We start from the raw sequence: 17,701 nt of genomic DNA on the forward strand, positions 1-17,701 counted from the left end.
CAAAGTGCTATTTATTTATTAATCTCCATTATCATAAAAATTCTTACTAACATTATTACAACAATGATAAATTTCTCTGTCTTAAGAGTTTTAGGTCCTCGGATCTAGTCCCATGTAAGGCTCTCTGCTCAGCGGGAAGCCTGCTTCTCCCTCTCCCTCTGCCTGCCACTCCACCTGCTTGTGCTCGCTCTCTGTCAAATAAATAAATAAAATCTTTAAAAAAAAAAAAGGAGTTTTAGGTCCCAAGGAGACCTTTGGGGTAAATTCAACCAACTCCTTCAATTCTACAAATAAAGAACTGAGCTACCCCAAGTTCAACTGAGCTACAACTAAAACACCAATGGTTCCCTTAAAAATGTTAGAAAAAATGAACCTCTTTGTATATACCTATTGATGATGATGATAATCAGAGTTTGAAATAAAATTGTGATATACTAACAAGATGGTATCAAACAACTTTGGGACTTGACACAAAAGGTTGGAATGTTTTCAAACCTCACTTACTAACTGTTGCTTGATAACTTCACAAAAAGCAAGTGGCTTCCTAAACACTGGCTATTTGGCTCTCCCTTAATCATTCCTAAAATAGGGGCGTCTGGGTGGCTCAGTCAGTTAAGCATCTGCCTTCAGTTCAGGCCATAATCCCAGGGTCCTGGGATCGAGCCCCGCATCCGGCTCCCCGCTCAGCGGGGAGCCTGCTTCTCCCTCTCCGGCTCCCCCTGCGTGTGCTCTCTCTCTCTCTCTGTCAAATAAATAAATAATTTTTTAAAGATTTTATTTATTTGACAGAGAGAGAGGGCTCAAGCAGGGCGAGCGGCATTCAGAGTGAGAGGTAGAAGCAGGCACCCCGCTGAGCAGGGAGCCCGACATGGGACCCGATCCCAGGACCCCGGGATCATGACCTGAGCCGAACGCAGAGGCTTAACTGACTGAGTCACCCAGGTGCCCCTAAATAAATAAAATCTTAAAAAAAAAATCATTCCTGGGACGCCTGGGTGGCTCAGTCGTTAGGCGTCTGCCTTCAGCTCAGGTCATGATCCCAGGGTCCGGGGATCGAGTCCCGCATCGGGCTCCTTGCTCAGTGAGGAGCCTGCTTCTCCCTCTGCTGCTCCCCCTGCTTGTGCTCTCTCTCTCTGACAAATAAATAAATAAAAATCATTAAAAAAAAAAAAAAATAAATAAATAAATAAAAATCATTCCTAAATAAGGTATGTCCTGGCTTAAATGTATCCATAGTGGGTTAATTTTTATTTAAAAACCTGGTCATGCAAAACTGAATTTAATTTTTTTCTCAAGCAGAAGTAAAACCTTTCTAAAAGTAACTGAAAACGAAAACACTGCCTGAAAAGCAAAAACTAGGCAAAATCAAGTATAGAATAAGGCTAATGTCAATCACTATGAAGTTAGGCCATTGACTAAAAGTAACAGAGACAGAAAATTTGGCTTGTGGGTTTTTTCGTTGATTTATTTTTATCCTCCCATCTTCAGTAGGATTATTTTTCCCATAGCCAGCTATTGATCATTTGGAAAATTAATTTTTTATAAAAAGACCATTTATTTCCACTATAAAATGACAAAATGAAAATGAAATCTTCCTCAAAAGTCTTCAGCCTCATTAATAATAAAAGAAATACAGATTAAAATGAAACACCAGGTTTATGCTATGGAACTGACTAAGATCAAAGATTTTCCCCCAATTCTCAATGTTGGTGAGGGTATTGGAAAACAAGTTTACATGATGTTTTGACAATACTAAGAAATAAACTAAGGCAGTCTTTTTGGAGATCATTTGACAATATCCCTTTAAATATGCATTTTTTTTTAAAGGCATATTTATCTGAAACAGCAACTCCACTTCTAGGAAGGTAACCTCACATTGCCTCATATGCAAAGATTTGCCTATAATGACATTGATAACAGGGATAGCAAGGAAGGAAGGAAGGAAGAGGGGAAGGGAGGAAATTAAAGAAATCAAAATGTCCACCTATAAGAACTGGCCAAATAAATAAATATGGTACACTGCATTCATAAAAAGCAGTATTATTTTTCCATTAAAGTGATGTTGTGGATAAATACTATTGAGATGGAAATCATTCACATATGTTACTAAATTTAAAAAAAAAAATACAAAACTCTTTGTACTTGTATGTTTCCATTTATATGAAGTTCAAGAACAGGCAAAACCAATCTGTAGCAATAGACATCAGAACAGAGGTTGGCTGGGAGGGTAGAGAACAGCTGAAGAGAGTAGATACTGATTTGAAAAGAGGTAAGGGAATTTTCTAGAGTGATGGAAATGTTCTAATCTTGGAATATGTCTTGAGGGGGAGGAGAGGGACAGAGTAGGTATACATTTGCCAATTCATCTAAATGTACATTTAACATCTATACACTCCATTCAATGTAAATTATACATCAATTTAAATATGGAACAAAACCCTTAAATGTATAATATAATTCATCATTAACAAAAATAATGTTTGTATATGTACCTGCAGAAAAGGATTTGGAGATAACTTTATTTTTTTACTTTCTTTTTTTAAAACTTGTCAATGAGGGGCGCCTGGGTGGCTCAGTCGTTAAGTGTCTGCCTTCGGCTCAGGTCATGATCCCAGGGTCCTGGGATCGAGCCCCGCATCGGGCTCTCTGCTCCGCGGGGAGCCTGCTTCTCCCTCTCCCGCTCCCCCTGCTTGTGATCCCTCTCTCGCTGTGTCTCTCTCTGTCAAATAAATAAAATCTTTAAAAAAATAAAAAAATAAATAAAACTCGTCAATGAGGGGCACCTGGGTGGCTCAGTCGTTAAGCGCCTGCCTTCGGCTCAGGTCATGATCCCAGGGTCCTGGGATCGAGCCCCACATCGGGCTCCCTGCTCTGCAGGAAGTCTGCTTCTCCCTCTCCCACTCCCTCTGCTTCTGTTCCCTCTCTTGCTGTGTCTCTCTCTGTCAAATAAATAAATAAATAATTAAAAAAAAAAAAAAACTTGTCAATGAGCACTATAATAATTAAAATAAATACAAATATACAAGCATGTCCAAATGTGTCTCAATGAACCTCTCCTGCCCTTAATCTGGATATTGCTTCCCCCTCTCAAAAAGTAGTATACGAATTACCCAAAGCATAATGGAGCCATGCCAGGGTTCAGAGTTCTCTACGTTTCCATGGAGGGATACCACTGGAGTCCCAACCTTTGTGGAGGTCCTTCATAATATGTGTTCACTGATCATTTGCCTCATTTTCTCAGACAACTTCAAATGCCAAAGTTATACCAAGACCTTAGTCATTTTGAGGCATACTTTAAGTATTTTTTTATTTGTAGAACCCAAATTCCTCTCAGGTCCAGAGAAGAAAGCTTCAAATTACAGAAGGCAATGCAAATGCTGTGTGGCCTGAGAAATAGCTGTTCCTTTGCACATGTCCTGCCAAGCTTCTAAGAATGATTTTGCCATTATTTCCAACCCCATAAGCAGCCAAGCCTGAGCCCCACCCCCTCCAGTAGGCCTATTACAGATAAGTCAGTCCGTGTTCATGGGACAGGAAAGCCTTCTGTGCCAGGTGTGCTCACGGCCAAGGCTGGGTGTTTGACACCTCTTGCTGGTAGCAGCTCATGTTCACATGCAGCCCCCAAATCTCCGCGTGGGCTGCTGGGTCATTAACCATGCAGGCACAATTACCTACTAACAATAACAGTGCAAACAACCATAGGGCAGTTAGCTGATGGGTGGAAAAGAGAGGATATAGTCACAAAAAGATGAAACATAATTACATTCCCCTTCCTTAAAACCCCTGCAGGATGGATACAAACTGAGAATTGAAGTAGGTGGGAACAAATGAGAACAGAAACTTTTCCTTGGGATACAGCCAAAAAAGCTTGTAAACAAATGCTAAGAATAGCTCAACAACCCAACAACCTGGCTTGGTTCTAGACCAGGGGTGAAGCCAAATAATACCCAGAGCATCCACATCTCTAGCCCACTGAACAGCTTGCCAAAAATGCCCCACAGGACCAATCAGACTTACCTGGTCTCAAACTGAACATCCTTTCATTGCTCCCACCTTGCTACTCCTTTTGCAAAGCCCCCATCTCAGTGAATCACACTCCAATCTACCCCTTTACCAGAGCAAGAACTTAGAAGACATTTAAGCCTCCTCTTTCATTTTCCACATACAATCAGTTATCAGGCCCTGTAGATTCTACCTTCTAAGTATTTTTCTGACTGGTCTTTCCCTCCAGTTCATGCCAACTGTCACAAAACGTAGTCTCCACTTTACTGCCTGAATAACCTTCCTAAAGTGCAAATCTGATCATGTCATTGACTTATTCTAGTCTTTCCTGACTCTCCATTGCCTACCCAGAGGTTTCTTGAGACAATCTGAGGTGCCTTCACTACTAGATATTTAAATATGTGAAATCATGGGGTTTAATACAGCAAAGGAGGAGGCAGTATGGACCTGGAAAAGACCTGTACCACTTAAAGGCATTCAAACCTGGAACTATTTTAAAACATCTGTGCCAGCTAGTAAAACCCTTTTTGAGGTCACTTTGACACTCCTGGTCCACACAGTAGAGTCTAAACTCCCTAGCCTGAACCTAAGTCTGTGATACAGCTAATGACTGCTTCTTTGGCCTCATCTTCAACTATTCTCAGCAAGTAGCTTTCGTTTTCCTGAAGATTCTTTTTCACACAGGAGTGCCTTTGAACTTGACCGTCCCATAACCTGGGCCCCTCTTCTTTCTCTACCTTGCCTGATACTCTCATTTCAATACCTCTGGTACTGCCAGCCTTCCTGGAGCCCTGGGGAGAGCTGTACTCTGGACATACATCTCTTATAGTTCTTTCTCAGCTTGCAAATATTTATTTTTCTCCCCTACTAGTTGGTACTTAGGGGACTTGTCTTATAATTGCACAAATCATATGTCACAAAAGAAACAGTAAAGGCAAGAGACAACTTTCTTCCCCAACATTGTAAATAAGATTGAGAAAAATATCATTTGCATCACAGACTACATTTTTTGAAAAATTTTTGGGTGTCCTTAGAGAGCTAATGGAGATTTTAGGGGGCCTCCAAATATGCTATGCTATGCTATGTCCTTATGCAGTCTCTGCTCACTAAACCTTTATTGCATATGACACTGCAACAATCTTATGCCAGAAAAGCTCCTTTAGGTCTTGATCAATTCCACAAAATGTTAATGGGGGTAATATTAATCATTACCATGAATTTTCAGTGTTCAAAAGAAAGAAAGACACTGTTACATGCTCCAGCGCCTTTTAAAAAGTCACTCTAAGAAATAAAAGGGAACTCAACTCCACTCCCACAACTGGGTCACAAGATCCATTAGCTGAAGTAGTTGAGTGCTCAGTTACATGAAATAGTTTTATTTCTCAGAACTTGTCCAAAGGGATCTCCCCTGCCTGCAGAGGTAAGGAAAAAAAGAATCTTTCCTATACCTTTAAGTTTGACCTGCCCCATTTTTCCCTCTGTCCCTTGATTTAAGCCACTGGGGAGGTATGGAAATAAAATGGGAAGTTCGAAAGGGAAGAGATTGTGAAGGATGAAGGGGAGGGCTGTAGTGGGGGCTTACAACGTATCTATGTCCGTTGTGACCAAGGTTAAATGAAGTCAACCACAAAGCTCCAATAACCTCATTACTTCCTACTTTGCATACTAACAGGCTGACCTCTAGGTTTGACTTAAAACTGAGTGGTCTGGAGTGAACTCATTCATTATATACCAGTTCCTCCCAGAATATTACATATATTTTTATCATTATTGTTGGGGTTATAAGTGCTTTTATTCTTATTAACCAATGTGAAAGCAATTTACTTAGTATTGGGCTGAAAAAAAAAACCAAATAGACTCCATCCTAATACAAAAATGAACATGCTCATGATAGAAAATTGAAAAAATACAGCTAAGTGTAAAGAAAAAAAAAAAACCTATACTCAAAGATCTTTATATAACTGGGACTCTATTATATTTACTTTTAACACCTAAAAAACTAACTTTGTAACAAGTTCTTGCCTTGTTTTTAGAAAATAGTTAAGCATTGTTTTTTATAGCTACACAGTACTCTTGGAAGTGGATACATCGTAATTTATATAACCATTTTTCTATTACTAGGCGTTTAGCTTCTATAAAACATATTTTGGGTTAATAATATGGATTTAAACCTTTTAATAGCTCTCAATACCATCAGTGAGTAAATGAAAACTTTCCAAACAAGGTGTAGGCAGCAGCAGGGGAACAGTTTAGGAAGCATTTTAGTCACTGGTTTCCTTTAGCCAAGAAAAACAGGTACAGTATCACTGAATTATAAACAAAAGCAGGAACTACTCTGAAATTTCCTCAAGAATAATGTATTTCATAAAATTCTGTTGAATTGAAGGTGTGACCAGTTCTAGAAAGGCTTTGGAGGAAAGAGGGGAGTGTTGAAAAAGGAGCACAAATACATGAGACGTAGTATAAAAACATGAAGTTGGGAAAAAGAAACCAGAAGTTCTTAACAGGACAGCAGATTTTTCCACCCATTAGGGCCTTTGGTGGGGACTAGACACTGATAAGCTTGTCATAAGTCCTTAAATCTTGAAGAAACTTTTTTTTTTCTAAGATTTATTTATTTATTTGAGAGAGAGAGACAGAGTGGGCACACGTGAAGGGAGGGGTAGAGGGAGAGAATCTCGAGCAGACTCCCCACTGAGCGTGGAGTCCAACATGGGCTCCATCTCACAACCTGGACATCATGACCTGAGCCAAAACCAAGAGTCAGACATTTAACTGACTGAGCCACCTGGGCACCCCTTGGAGGAACACTTTCTTAAACAAAAACTTTAACAGCCATTTGTTAACAGTGATCCCCTACCTACCCTATGTGTCTTTTCACCAAATCATTCATCTTTTCCCATGCCCTTTCGACTTTACCAGAAACAGAGCAGGTAGCCAGAGGTTCTTTCACAGATTCGACATGGCTAGAATCACCACTGTGGAATGCTTTTCAAGTGACGTAGAAATTAGAGTCTTCCTAAAACCCAATGTCCTTGGACCTCTGTGTCAATCTGGGGAAAATAAAATGCTATGTACCATTATACTTTCATTTGATTTTCACTTATATCAATTTTTTCTTACAAAGCTATCTTAAAATTTTGAAACTACTCTAGATGCTTTGCCCAAAGTGTTTCCAATTATTTCTTGTAACAGTTTGTCTTCACAAAACTCTGAGAGATGGGTAGGGCAGGTATTATTAACTCTATTTTGAAGATAGAGGTATTATTAACTCTATTTTGAAGAAAACAGATAAAGAAAGTAAAGACGCTGTCACCAGAACCCAGATGTTTTGTCTTTGGGCCCAGGGTGCCTTCTCCTACAGACTATATGGTCACAGTGGCTTTGGCAGATGGCATTGTTGGAGAGTCTATGGAGACATGACTTGTGCTTCTGTGATCAGATATCTCAAAGAAATTCTGTCCTTGTATTTCCTGAGTATTTCCCTGAAGTATATATAGATGTATTCTGTCTTAAAGCACCACCAAGTTTCTTCAAATGTGGATTTAAAAAATTTCTTATCTAATTAACCTACATAGAAGAAGGAACCAAATTGTAGCGTTCATTTCTCCAAATAGTTAAAAGGGATAAAGATGAATCTTTACAAACAGTAACATATCTGAAAAACTATGTTGAGATTTAAAAGGCAAATAAAACTAGGAAATGCAAGTGTGTCTCTTAAAAGCAGAAAAATCTATACTACATGTGCTTTAAATTAAATAAGTGAATATTTATCTTAATATCACCAAGCTCTGTTTAAAAAGGTAGAACAGTTCTTTCTTTTTTTTTCCCTTCCCTTCCTTTCCCTGCCTTTCCTTCCTTTCCTTCTTTTTCTTTCTTGTTTCTCTCTCTCTTTCTCTCACACTCTTTCTTTTTTTTTTTTTAATGACTAGATATATAAAGGCTCAGTCTGGAAAATTCACCAATAGAAAATGCATCTATATGTACATGTATGGCTACTTGCCTTTTTAAATAATGTTACTTTTCTATAAAGCTGGAATATAAAAGTCTTGGAGAACATACAACTGAAATAGAACACATCTATATATATTATTTTCTTTTTAAAAATGAAAGGAAAAGTAATGTTGAAAGCTACTTTCATTAGGGATGAGGGGGTATGTGTATGTGCATGAATGTATACACATGAGTATTTTTGTTGTTGGAAAGCAGTTTCCAAGAGCCCTCAACTAGCCTGAATGTGGTTACAATTTAGCACTTGACCACATTGAGTTTAACTCTTTATTCTAGACTGGACTTGTATTGTTTCATGTTTCCTGAAAAGACTGTGATATCTTGAGGTTAAGAACTCTGTCTTCTATTTCTTTTGTATCCTCCACAGTGCCTGCCACAATGTTTATATTGAGTTTAAAGATGGGGCGCCTGGCTGGCTGAGATGGGGGAGCATGCCACTCAGTCTTGGGGTTATGAGTTTGAGCCCCATGTTGGGTGTGGAGATTGCTTAAAAATAAAATCTTTTAAAAAAGAAAGAAAGGAGGGGCGCCTGGGTGGCTCAGTCGTTAAGCGTCTGCCTTCAGCTCAGGTCATGATCCCAGGGTCCTGGGATCAAGCCCCGCATTGGGCTCCCTGCTCAGCGGGAAGCCTGCTTCTCCCTCTCCCACTCCCCCTGCTTGTGTTCCCTCTCTCGCTGTCTCTCTCTCTGTCAAATAAATAAAGTCTTTAAAAAAAAAAAAAGAAAGAAAGGAAGGAAGGAAGAAAGAAAGAAAGAGAAAGAAACTTCACCCAATGTTCCATGACAACCAATCCTACTAACCATCCAATCTTTGAAATAAATTGTTCTCATTCTCTAAATGTGAAACTAAATGTTAATATTATTATTTTGTGGAACATCTTGACCCTATAATAATCTGCATTTGTATTATACTGTTGCAATTATTATTATTATTATTATTATTATTATTATGAAAAACAATGTTTTTATGCTTGTTCTCTGGATATTTTAAGGCTTCAGACATAATTTTATAAATGTGGTGAATAGGAGTAAGTAATAGAAAGCACAAAAGTCCAGCATCTCTGAATCTCTAGTAGATTTTTATTTTTTTAAATATTTTTTTAATTTTATTTATTTGTCAGAGAGAGAGAGAACACAAGCAGGGGGAGCAGCAGAGGGAGAGGTAGAAGCAGGCTCCCCGTTGAGCAAGGAGCCCAATGTGGGACTCGATCCCAGGACCCTGGGACAATAATCTGAGCCGGAGGCAGACACTTAACTGACTGAACCACTCAGGCTTCCCTTTTTTTTTTTTTTAATTTTTTTTTAAAGATTTTATTTATTTATTTGAGAGAGAGAGAGAATGAGAGAGAGAGAGAGCATGAGAGGGGGAGGGTCAGAGGTAGAAGCAGACTCCTTGCTGAACAGGGAGTTTGATGCGGGACTCGATCCCAGGACTCCAGGATCATGACCTGAGCTGAAGGCAGTGGCTTAACTGAATGAGCCACCCAGGCGCCCCTCTAGTAGATTTTTTTTTAAGATTTATTTATTTGAGAGAGAGAGCATGTGTGCGTGGTGGGGAGGGGAGCCAAGAGACTCTCAAGCCAACTCCCTGCTGAGCATGCGTGGAACCTGGCATGGGGCTCTATCTCACAACCCTGAGAACATGACCTGAGCCAAAATCAAGAGTCAGATGCTTAACCAACTGAGCCACCCAGGCACCCCTCTAGTAGATTGTTTATAAGGGTGTGGAAAGACCCCTTAGAAAGGAGAATTGGAGACATCATAGAGCTCTCTGGGAGCTTAGACACATTAACTCATACCAGAATACAGCATTGTTACTGGGAAACTTCTTGCCTCAGCCAAGTCTAAAATTAATTCCTTTTCAAGCAACAGGTATTTACTAAAACTGCTTTTGTTGTATTCTTTCTGTTCCTCTTTCCTGGTTCCAGACAGTTTCTGCCCCTACACCTGGATTTTGATTTATAAACTATGACCAGCTCATGACTATAATATCTTATTCTTGAACCCTGCACCTGGGTTGTTGACAGCGTTACCTCATTCCAACTTTGCCTCTTTCTTTTTTTTTTTTTTTTTTTAAGATTTTATTTGACAGAGAGAGACACAGCAAGAGAGGGAACACAAGCAGGGGGAGTGGGAGGGGGAGAAGCAGACTCCCTGCTGAGCAGGGAGCCCGACGCGGGGCTCGATCCCAGGACCCTGGGACCATGACCTGAGCCGAAGGCGGACGCTTAACGACTGAGCCACCCAGGCGCCCCTGCCTCTAACTTTCTAACAACAGATCCAGACTCCTCTTGTCCTTGTCTGGGTGAGTCCATTTCATGTAGCAGTTCTTAATCCTTTTGAGGAGCTCCTTGAAAATGTATGAAAGCTATGAACTTACCCACTCCAAAAAAAGAAAAAAAAAATGTACATATATACACAAACACACAAAGATTTGCATTCAATTTCAAGAGGTTCACGATCCTATAGAGGCCACTTTTAAGGGGCTTCTGCTGATAGTAACCTATAGTGTAAAAAAACAAAACCAAAAATAACCCACAAAACAATGCAATCTATATAATCTAGGATAAATCTTTATACCCACCAATGAATAACTTCCTTTCAACTTTTAGATAGAAGGGAGAAAGATAAACTCAGCTATCCAGAACCAAATTAATAAACTGATATGGTTCTTTCTAATCCTGATTAGCTAAGTTTCTAAACAGTCACAAAAGTTCAAAGACCTCCCCTGTTTCAGTCATTACAAACAGATGTAATTCATTCTTGGTGGAGTTTGAGAAAAGCTAGTGCTTGTCTTTATCACTTCCAAGATTTTTCTTCTAAAAAATCACGAAAGTAATATATGTACATTGAAGAAATGCTGGAAAGTGAGGAAAAGCATACATAAGAGTTTTAAATCACCTCCAATCCTAGCACTAAAGATACCCAATTGTCAATATTTTAATGGACAAATTTCCAGTCTTTTTTAATTCATATTTTTTAGATTGCCAGAATACCTTTCCTTCAAGTTCTCCTTCAAGTTCAAATTCTCCTTTTATATAAGAACCTGTTGTACATTCAAAGACTTAGTTCAATCTTTAGGGGCATAAGAAACTTCTAGATTACCTAAGACATGCCCCAGGTCTATACATTTCTGGGCTCTGACTACAAATTCACCTGCCACCTTCTTCATCTATACACAGCATGGACTGTAGCTGAAGGCAAGGTATCTATCAGATTGCTATTGTGATTGTGTCTTCTGGTTATTAGCTCTGCCATCAATGCTTGTAATTGTGATGATAAGTACAGTTTTGAAATTCTGCTGCCTGAGTTGAACACTTGGCTCTACCTTCTAATTTTGTGAACTGGACAAGTTATATAACTCATCTTGCCTCAGTATTCTCATTGTAAAATGGGCATGTTGGTGGAGAATAAACGAGTTAATATCTATAAAGTATGAGGACACAGGGTGTCACCTTGGAAGCACTGAGGAGATGCTATCATTATTATTCTTTATACATTGTTGTTATCCTTTCCCATGTTTCCTGGTTTGTCAGTTCTGTTCTCTCCCTGTTGGTCCAGCCACCTAGTCCACCGTACCCTAGCAAATTCTCCCTATTCTTAAATGATTTTGCCTCGGAGTTTTTCAAGTACATTCCTTTATTCAGTTGATACTTTTTGAGAATGACTATGTGCAGGCCCTACAACTGGCCTTAGATATAGCAGAGGCCTCTGCCCTCAACTGTTTGGAATCTCCTGGGAGCAACAGATAAAAAAATAAAATGAAAAGAGTATTTATAATACCGAGTGACGAGTGTGACCATGGATGAAGTACAGGGGACAGAAACAGGGACTGCAACCAGACTTTGCAGCAGAAGGGAAATTATGCCTCCTAAAGGAAGGGTCTCTAAATGGAGTCCTGAAGCAGGAGTTAGGCAAAGAGGGGTGAGAGCCAGAGAGAAAGGTTATGTTTGAAAAATAAGGGATTTGACTATGAGCTCTAAGATCCCTTCCAGTTCAAAAACTATAGGACTCTGCTGTCTACCTGATATGGAAATCCACCTGACCCTTCCCACTATGTCCATCACTGGCCTAAGTCCCTGCCAAATGTGATTTTAGTTGGAGGGAGAAAAAAGGATAGTTTTGGAAAAAGCATAAGCTCCCATTAATGCTCAGTAAAGCAGCCACACTTTTTTCACTGATATGTACAATTGATGTTCCTCAATATTATGTCAAATGCTATAAAAACTGTGCTTCTAAAAAGTCTCCTCTCCCAACCAAATCACCAGCTCTAACTCCCACCTAAAGAGAAATTCTACAGTTCTTTGTGTAGCTACTTGCTATAGACTGAATGTTTGTGTTGCTTTAAAATTCATCTGTTGAAATCCAAACCCCAATGTGATGGTATTAGAAAGTGGGCCTTTAAGAGATGATTAAGTCACAAGGGCAGAGCCCGCATGAATGGGATTAGTGCCCTTACAAGAAACTACGGGGTGCTCCCTCTCCCTTTCCACCTTGTGAGGACACAAGGAACCAGGAAGCATCTATGAATGAGGAAGTGAGTTCTCAGCACATGCTGAATCTGCCAGCATCTTGATCTTGGACTTTCCAATCTCCAAAACTGTGAGAAATAAATGTCAGGTTCTGAGGACTGAGTTGATCATATTCCTCAGTTAGGGTAAATACATATAATTTTATATATATAGCCCCAAACCAAAACAAACAAAAATCAAGGACAGATTTAAAAATCAGCATAAATAGCCAGAGAGAGAGAGAGAGAGAGGAGACAGAGGGAAACGGAGAGAGATTGATTGTATTTGCATTTTCTATACAGGAATATGATACATGATATAGTAACTATGCCAGAAGAAGAAATCAGCAACATACATCTACGGATTGCCTCATAGCCTATAATTGAGCTAAAGTATCACTGGATCACCTGGCTTTCGGCCCTCCTAGGGCTTGTAGTCTAGTTCTAAGAATGAAATTCTGTTTCACCACACAAGGATGAATGCTGATAAATCAATCACTATTAAATTTTCACATAGAAATAACCATTAAGGGATGCCTGGGTGGCTCAGTCAGTTAAGCGTCTGCCTTCAGCTCAGGTCATGATCCCAGGGTCCTGGGATCGAGTCCCGCATCGGGCTCCCTGCTCAGCAGGGAGTCTGCTTCTCCTTCTGCCTGCCGCTCCCCCTGCTTGTGCCTGCCCTCTCTCTCTCTCTGACAAATAAAAAAATAAAATCTTTAAAAAAAAAAAAAAAAAGAACCATTAAATTTTTTTCAATTCATGAAATAATATTGGTCACAACTTTTTGCACAGGTGAGTAATTTTTATGTCCTATTTCTCTATTTTATATTTTATAAAAACATTGCATAACTTGCAAACTGCACTTTTGGTTATTCTAACCATTCTAGAATCTAATACTTATATCATGAGTGTGTACAGCTTCTTTCTAACAGAGATTCATTTCCATGCCCCATGAAATATAAAACATTTCTCTTCTCCTCCTTTCGGTTTCCTTCCTCTCCTCCATTTTCCTAATGGCTTACAACCTCAACAACAATCAGCTCATGGCCTCTCTAGTTTCCTCCACACTCCCAACCCATCTTCCCTGCTCCAACAACCCAGATTATTTTGAAGGAAGTCTCAGACATCATATCACTTCAGCTCTGAATATTTTAGTATATATCTCTAAGAGGTAAGGAGTTCTCTTTTCAAACATCATCATAGCCCCTCAAAATAACAACAGTTGCTTAATATCATAAACCAGCGTTCACATCCCCTAATTGCCCTATGTCTTTTTTCTTGTTTATTTTTCATTTGTTTTAATCTATATCAAAACAAGGTCCATACATTACAATTGAGTAACATGTCTCTTATGGGCAAACATTCTTTTTTTTTGCTTTTCTCCTCAAATGAAAATAGCAGAATTGTTATGTAGCAAAAAGAAGCAATTCTGAATGAAGCAGGAGTTTAAAATGCTGTCCTGAAGAAGGTGGTGAAAATGTCTAGTCACTGCCTTTGCTGAGGAGATAAGCACTTGGCATACCTTTCCCTGAATGATAAAGAAGGAAAGTGGGAGCTGTGCTTCCCGGTAAACATTTTTATTACCCACCTAGAACTGCACGTAAACATGATGCATGTGAAACAAAGTGCTCTGCAGTTAATAGGAATTGAGGAAATAGAAAATGAGTTGAAAATCTGAAAATCAATCTTTACTTCGATGAAAGAGAAGCTTATAAACAGGCAAACCAGTCTCTTTTAAAGTCTTGCTAATGCTGCTTGCATTAATCCTTTTTAGGATTTTTAATCCTAAAGCTTTAGTTTATTGCTTATTCCATTCTAATCTGTGCCTTTTGTAAAAGAAACAAAATCACTTTAGATGACATGAAATTGTAATCAAGACTTCCACTTCCATTTTGTACTAGAAGAGCTTCTCTTACCATCCTACCTTAAACAAAGCTCCTTTTTCATTTTAAAATGGAAAGAAATCCCAGTGTCAGAACATAACACATACAAAATAATTACCATGTAATAAAAGAGGCAAGACAAGCTTACAGTGATACAGTGCAGGAGTTAAGAATATTGGCTGTAAAGAGAGAAAGGCCATCCCTGTTTCTTTGCCTGTAAAATGGGGACGATAAATAGTAGCTGTCTCATAATGCTGCTGTTGGGATTATTCAAATATGATCATGACAAACACCCAGCAGTGAGTAACATTCAGTAATGACTAGCTATTATTATCATTGGAAAGACATAGGAAGGGATGATTTGTCATGATCAGTTTTACCTTGAGAGATAGAACTTACTTTATGGTAACGTTGTGAGTCAATTACAAGAGAAGGCCGCAAGCTCCCTGCACGGCACCCCTATTGCACTGCCTCCCATAAAAAGACCCCAGGAAAAGAAGTACCCTGGAGAGAGAATGTTAGTTCTCCTCTCTGATGGCTCCAAGTATTTGAAAATAGTACAGGAAATGGCTCCGTGTGTAATAAGTTCCAGGTAAGACAACATTGTGCTTAGTGCACTAAACAGATTAACCTGAAATTGGACTCTGATCCCCAAGGAAACCGGCCGGTGTAGCCCAGTCCTTACTGGCCCTGCAGAGGAAAAACAACCTCATGTCTATCTCAACTGTGATCTGGCTGGATATGATCTAAGCTTTGAACGGTGCCTAAGCGCATTTCAAATGCATAATACCTGTTAGACAATACTAAGCAGGGAGCTTTGGGCTGGGGTGTGCACCCTACTACTGAGGAACTGACACAGGAAAATGAAGATCCAGCATTGTAATTCAGCCTTTCTCTATTCTATCATTTTTAGTCAGACAAAAATTTCCTTTTCTCTTAGGTATTTCTCAAATAATTGCAAAAACTAACTCAATAAATAAATAAACTAACAAAAAAGTAGGGGGTGGTTATTTATAGAATAGCATTCTTCCGTTCAAATCATTTGTTGCAAAATTCCTTTTAAAACCCTTCCCTCACAACTCACAGCCCTTTCCACGCACCTGGCCCTCTGCGTTATTCCTCTACTCCCTGAGGAAACATAGGAGAAGGATAGATCTCCAAAGAAAATGTCCTTATTAATAATATCCTATGTTTAAATGCTTTATAGTCTTAAAGCACCCTCAGATTCACTGTGGTCTTGTGCAAGATGGTATAAATGACATTATATCTATTTGACAGGTGAGAAAAGTTACATTTAGTGATTGGTGCAGGTGAGACCTGAACTCAAGATCTTTTCAACCAAATGCAACCGTCTGGAACCTGAAGCAAGCGGCCCCATGCTCATGCTCACCAGTTTTCTGTGCCAGTTTTTCCTCCCTTCAGTGAGTCTGTTCCAGCCATCTTCCTCTTTCCTCCTCAGTTAATTCTGATTCATGCCTCACCTCATGTAATTACTAAATGGGAAAGATTTGAGTAGATCAACATCCAATCAACTAATATTCACTGAACACAAAATAGAAGCTAGACCTTTAAAGCAGAGGGAAACTTAATGTTCTTTATCATTTAAAAAGACCATGGTGAGATTAATCATTTTATCAATTTGAACCAATTATCTTAAAATAATACTTGCATATTAGCCAAAATGGAGCCCCTAGCTACATGTGTTCGGTCCCTGTTTATAAATCGGGAAATAAACTTCAGGCAGCTTCTGTAAGAACGCTAAGGCTTGGAAAATGTCCCTGCACGGACCTGATAAGCTTTCCAATTGTGCCATGGTAAAAATCTCATTTCTTAAATCACTTATTCAACATTAACTCATTGTACAAACTTGCATCTGCCTGGCCCTGGAGATAAGAAGATGATGAAGTTAGATGCAGCGGTCATGAACCTGGAGGTCAGAATCTAGAACAGGAAGACCAGTGCCCTACTCTGGACTCTCCAAGGGACCCCAGGCTGGGAATAGTCAGGCCTCACAGCCCTCTGGGCCAGAGGTGGAACCCAGCTACCCCCACCCCCTCTGCAGCCACACGGGCCTTTACTCATTTCTCCTTGCTCCTTCTCCCACTGGACTCTACATATGTCCCAGTTCCCTCGGCCTTGAAAGTTCACCAGGCTCTTGGTGGCCTTAGCTCCCCCTCCTCTGGCCCTTGACCAAAACCTTGACCTCCTGCCTCAGGAAGCCTTTCCTGACTTGCAGGTCTGGTCATATCTCCCTGGGAAACCCTCCACCACCTTCAACCTTATCACATTTGTAGTTTTACATGTACTTGTGTGATTGTTTGATATCTGACTATATCTGCTCTCAGGTGCCTAAGATCCTGGAAGGGCAGGGGCTGGTTTTAGATGCCAGTGTCTGGCACACAGTAGGCCCTCTAGGAATGAAAACCGAAGAGTCACACGTGCCTGGAACTAAGTAGCCTGGGCTCTGTGGAGGGGGCAGGATAGATTGGGTTGGCTTCCTGAACACCGGGGGCCTCCTGGCTCCAACCTTAAAACGTGGGTGACATTCTGAAATGGAAAGGTTGTTCGTCCCAAGTCCCCAGAAGGCTTGAAACTCCCAGACAGCAGAAATCCTACTCTATTTAGCGTGTGGCTCCAGTACCTAGCTGTGCCTGTTACTTAGCATGAAATGCAAGCGCAAAACACTTCGTAAATACTAGCCATTGCCAGTATTAATGAATACATTCCGGAGCGTGGGACAAAGTGGAAGATGTTACCCATAGCTTCAAAGAAATATTCAAGCTCGAACGGACTCTTGAGAGAATACAAACGACCCCCTAACCAAAGACTTAAAAAGGAAATGTGCCTTCTCTCTTTCCTCTGGAAAACAAACAAAACCCCTAAAACCCTCCAAACGAACCCTCTTAACCAACGTCTTCCCCTTTCTGGGCCTTCACCCTCTCGTCCCCCCGCACCTCACGGGCGAATTCGGCACGTCAGTCACTGCGGAGACTGCCATCGCTGCGATGCCTCCAGGCATTTCCTGACCGGGGTGCAACTTTTTGTGAGGATGTACGTAGTTGGACCTCCTCGCCTGGAGATGATATTTAAGGTCTCCATGGGGCAGGTAGCAGTGTTTATAAACAGGGAGGGAGGGGTCTTTGCCTCTTCCTACTCACGGGTTCTTTGGCGGGCTACCGCCAGCCCGCGCTCGGACGCAGCCCCAGCCCCTCAGGCCCCGAGGCACCCACGCTGCCGCGCGGCCGAGACCCCGCCCCCCGCCGCCCCTCCCCCGCCGCAACGGTTCCCGGCACGCAG

The 17,701-nt window shown here is 40.4% G+C and overlaps 1 long non-coding RNA gene across 3 annotated transcripts in view; it reads right to left on the reverse strand.

The window, feature by feature from the left end:
* The window catches only part of LOC118526302 (uncharacterized), a 278,642-nt gene extending 260,975 nt beyond the window's left edge, over positions 1-17,667 (reverse strand). The window contains exons 1-2 of one of the 3 annotated variants that reach the window (XR_013449306.1): positions 17,359-17,667; positions 15,795-15,897 (exon numbers count right to left, since the gene is read on the reverse strand). This is a non-coding gene — a long non-coding RNA (uncharacterized LOC118526302). The remainder of the gene's footprint in view (positions 1-15,794; positions 15,898-17,358) is intronic. The other 2 variants (XR_013449308.1, XR_013449307.1) reach the window with 2 other exon arrangements.
* Positions 17,668-17,701: the final 34 nt, after the last annotated feature.

This window comes from Halichoerus grypus, chromosome 6, assembly GCF_964656455.1.
Source record: "Halichoerus grypus chromosome 6, mHalGry1.hap1.1, whole genome shotgun sequence".
Classification (NCBI taxonomy): domain Eukaryota; kingdom Metazoa; phylum Chordata; class Mammalia; order Carnivora; family Phocidae; genus Halichoerus; species Halichoerus grypus.